The sequence below is a fragment of the Anopheles gambiae genome, assembly GCF_943734735.2.
Source record: "Anopheles gambiae chromosome X unlocalized genomic scaffold, idAnoGambNW_F1_1 X_unloc_100, whole genome shotgun sequence".
In the NCBI taxonomy this organism is placed as follows: domain Eukaryota; kingdom Metazoa; phylum Arthropoda; class Insecta; order Diptera; family Culicidae; genus Anopheles; species Anopheles gambiae.
The window spans coordinates 17,501-22,500 of NW_026902555.1; positions in this window are offsets into that span (position 1 = coordinate 17,501).

Sequence of the window (5,000 nt, forward strand, 5' to 3'; positions counted from 1 at the left end):
ATCCTGAACTCGACAGGAAAGCGCTGATGGCAAACATTTTGACTGGAAGTCCCTAGAAAACGGCTTTTTCCTTATTGGCATTATGTGGCACGTTTATTGTGGCTAGAACATTAATTATCCCCCAAATGGCACCAACGCTTGGCGAAAGTCTCGAAATACTCCTATCCCGACGCACCAGGAACCGCAACACGATGCAAAATAAATTGCACGAGCTGCTGATACTTGTACCATGCACGGTACACGGTACCAAAATATACCCCTGAAGGTGTGCAATTTGGTGCTATCCTAGGAAATTTGTTTGGGCAAGCCTAGCTACGCGTGTCGCACGTTGCATGGTCGTCGATCAGAGGTATGCAAAAGCACCTATCTAGGGGAATTACTTTATGTTCTAGTAGCAAGTTCGATTTTCCGGTCCAGCACGGCAGTAATCCTGCATGCATACACTCCATGTACCAAAAATGTATCAACCTAGGCGTTGCTCAGTAGCTTTTGGCGGCACATGTAAAAAGTATTCGAGTTCAGATTCTTGGAACTTTGCGTATTGTTCAAAACTAATAACGAAAACTAAATTATAAATGGGTAAAAGGCTAGGCGTTTCTCAGTAGCTTTTTTGCGCCACGTGGCAAAAGTATTCGAGTTCAGATTTCTGGGACTTAGCGTATTTTTCAAAATTGATTATGCAAATTGAAGTACAAATGGGGCATTAGCTAGGCGTTGCCCAGTAGCTTTTGGCGCCACATGGATGAAGTAGTCGAGTTCAAATTTCTGGGACGTAGCGTAGTTTTCAATCATAATAAACCGAATCAAACATAAAAATCATGAAACTTACACCACGTCCCTAGGTTATGCACAAAACGTAACGATAAAGTGCCGGCCAGGTTAGAGGTGCACCAAAATTGTGTACCGATTAGGAAAAGTACTCTATGTTCCTATGACTTGGGTGAAAAGTGTTGATTAACTGCTGGTTAGGATAGACAGTTGCTTATCGTACACATCGCAAACGAACACCCCTTAGTGAGCAGTAGCAGAAGTCGATGGAACAAAGCGAATGCATTACAAACTGATCAAGTAAAATAAGGAACGCTACGTACTAGGACTTCTTTCCAAGAATGGTGTCCGCGACGGGAGGGCAAGCGTCCTTCCCAGGTTTCCCTAGTAAACCTTGTATGGTAAACATACCCAAGCGTGTCCGTAAGCACGCAACGATAGTCACGAACGAGCACATACCTAGGGAAAGTACTCTACGTACTAGGACTTCTGTCCAAGAATGGTGTCCGCGACGGTCGGGCACTGTGACGCAATTACCAAATCCTAGAATCGTACAAGCAGTGTGTACAAACATAAACATTAACGCGTTCGCTCGGGCTGCGCCGTCCGTGTTGAACACAAATGTGGGTGATTATATGAGTGGATAGACAAAAACATGCGTGGCGAAGACAGTTTTCTGCACGATGTGCACATAGCTCATTTCGTCGTCCCGGGCTAATGGAAAAACACAAAAATATCGAGTATCTTTCTAGGTTTCTGTTATAAAAGGACAGGCCAAAAGGTGACCGGTTGAGATAAGCATTTTAAGCATACAAGCACTTTAATGCAACTTTTGATACAAAAACTAGGTACGTACACGTAGATTGTATCAACATGGACATCCATGATCGGGTACGCCCGGGCTGCGCCCTCCATGTTGTACTTTCCCTGATTGGTACACAATTTTGGTGCAAGTGTACCAACATGGACATCTATGAACGCGTACGCTCGAGATGCACCCTTCGTCTTGTACTTTCCCTGATCGGTACACAGTTTTGGTGCACGGCTATCCCGACCGGCAACTTGTACCTTTATCGACATCCATGAACAAAGTGCGCGGAACAAAAATTGCTCGGTCAGACCTACAAAGTGCTATATCTCGAATACTAAACGTCGCAGATGGGTGTCGTAGAACAATTTTAAATTCGTCTAATGATTCTACATCCGATTCTGGATAGTGGTTTTTCGACCACTTTTCAACATTTTGTGACACCCCGAACCTAGGGGCAGCTCCCTAGCTTTTTTCAAAAATGTGCACCGAACGGGCCAGAGAGCTCGAGTAGTCGAAAAAAATTTTTTTGCTAAAACCCCTCAAAACGTGTCAGGAACGCACCCTAGATGATGAAAAGTGCAACCAGAATGTCAATCGACAACATGCCCGGGGGTACAAATTTGCTCTACGCGTCCCTAGGTAGGGTACTTTTTCATACAAACATCAAAGTGTACGGTGCACAAAGTGCGCGGAACAAAAATTGCTCGGTCAGACCTAGGACGGGCCATATCTCGAATACTAAACGTCGCAGATGGGTGTCGTAGAACAATTTTAAATTCGTCTAATGATTCTACATCCGATTCTGGATAGTGGTTTTTCGACCACTTTTCAACATTTTGTGACACCCCGAACCTAGGGGCAGCTCCCTAGCTTTTTTCAAAAATGTGCACCGAACGGGCCAGAGAGCTCGAGTAGTCGAAAATTTTTTTTTTTGCTAAAACCCCTCAAAACGTGTCAGGAACGCACCCTAGATGATGAAAAGTGCAACCAGAATGTCAATCGACAACATGCCCGGGGGTACAAATTTGCTATACGCGTCCCTAGGTAGGGTACTTTTTCATACAAACATCAACGTGTACGGTGCACAAAGTGCGCGGAACAAAAATTGCTCGGTCAGACCTAGGACGGGCCATAACTCGAATACTAAACGTCGCAGATGGGTGTCGTAGAACAATTTTAAGTTCGTCTAATGATTCTACATCCGATTCTGGATAGTGGTTTTTCGACCACTTTTCTACATTTTGTGACACCCCGAACCTAGGGGCAGCTCCCTAGCTTTTTTCAAAAATGTGCACCGAACGGGCCAGAGAGCTCGAGTAGTCGAAAATTTTTTTTTTTGCTAAAACCCCCTCAAAACGTGTCAGGAACGCACCCTAGATGATGAAAAGTGCAACCAGAATGTCAATCGACAACATGCCCGGGGGTACAAATTTGCTCTACGCGTCCCTAGGTAGGGTACTTTTTCATACAAACATCAACGTGTACGGTGCACAAAGTGCGCGGAACAAAAATTGCTCGGTCAGACCTACAAAGTGTTATATATCTCGAATACTAAACGTCGCAGATGGGTGTCGTAGAACAATTTTAAATTCGTCTAACGATTCTACATCCGATTCTGGATAGTGGTTTTTCGACCACTTTTCAACATTTTGTGACACCCCGAACCTAGGGGCAGCTCCCTAGCTTTTTTCAAAAATGTGCACCGAACGGGCCAGAGAGCTCAAGTAATCGAAAATTTTTTTTTTTGCTAAAACCCCTCAAAACGTGTAGAAAACTGATTTTAGATGATAAAAAGTGCAACCAGAACGTCAAACGACAACTTTGTTGGGGGTACCCTTTTTACTCTACGGGCCACTAGCTTAGGCGCGCCAACAGCGCTTTCCTCTCGGGTTCCCATTTTTTGCCCTCCTGGGATTATGATCATTTACTCATTGCCTACTATAGGGAAGGTACCTTGCTTCGAGGTCAAAAATGAAGATTTCACCAAATCGTAGTTTTAACCTCTATTTAGTCGTAGGAGCATGGTTTGCAGTGTCCGTGGGTCATATAAGCCCCCGTTTGGGTCATACGTCCCCTCCCCGATGAAAATCGTCATATGACTATAGGCCGAACTTATGAAGCAAAAGTGGTGTCTGGTGGGTTCTGCCGATGATCTTAACCTATGATTTTGAGTTTCCACCCTTTCAAAACGTTTCCTGGAGCAGTACATCACGGGTCTACGGACCCAAAGACTTCGTTGCGATGGTTTCAAGCATAAAAGTTGTAACAGCTAAGGGTTTTTAATACGCGTATATTAAATCATTGCTTGAAACTAAGCTTCGTTGTCTTTAAACTCTGCAAGACCAATCGAACTTCTTAGGGAAACTCGAAGGATTCACGCTAAGCCGGTGGTGCAGGGCACATAGCGTGATGAAACCGGGTTTCCCTACCAAATGTGGCATATTTTTTCCCTGAGAGCGAAGCTCAGACCCACGTAGGGGAGAGCGAAGTGGAACTTAAATGTTCAATGCAGCAAATGTTCGCCATGCGGATAAACAAGTTGGAATAGTTCAATGTAGTGTAATGCAAACACGAATCGCAAATAACGATACGGGACCCAGAAGCAATTCTGCGGATCCCTCGGGGAGTGGTGAGTTGATATAAATTAGAGGTGAAAATCCAAGTTGTTCGGGCTCCGGCTCGGCAGCCGATACGAGGTTCCTGTTGAGCTTGTTTGTACATCGCGCAGAGGCGCCGTTCGGTTCTAGCAATGATTCCCGCCACCATGTTCCATGCGTGCAGAGATCCGTTAGAGCTCGTTCAATGTGTCCCGCCGTGATTACGAAAAAGTCCAACAGTTGACTTAGTTGGGTGTGCGTCAAGTAATCGCGCAGAGATGCCGATCGGTGCCTAGCAATGTTTCCCGTCACAAGGTGGTATTGGCACCTGTGCAGAGTGGCCGTTAGCAATGTCTCCCGTATCACGGTGGTGTACCATCACTAGTGCAGAGTGACCGCTAGCAATGTCTCCCGTCACAAGGTGGTAGCCCAGAAGTGCAGAGAAGCCGCTGTAGCAAAGTCTCCCGTATCACGTTGGAGTTCTTCCACTAGTGCAGAGAGATCGCTGAACCGTTCAATGTGTCCCGTCGTGGTGTGCTTGTACCGAGCACGTAGGATACACCTTGCTTTGTTGGTTTGGGATAGGAGTGGTCGCGCAACTGCCTCCACGCCGCAGAGTGCCAGTTCGGATTGAAGGTCAACTTTAGCCGTTCAATGCATCAGTCGGTGGGTGTTCAGATGGCATCACAACTTCCCCTAGGTGCTCAAGTTGGCTGGGTTGTAAAGCATGTACACATGCGCAGAGTATCGTGCGTACTAGCAAAGTCTCCCGTCACGGTGGTTACGCATGAGTTCCATGCAGTGCAGAGAGATCGTTAGTGCGT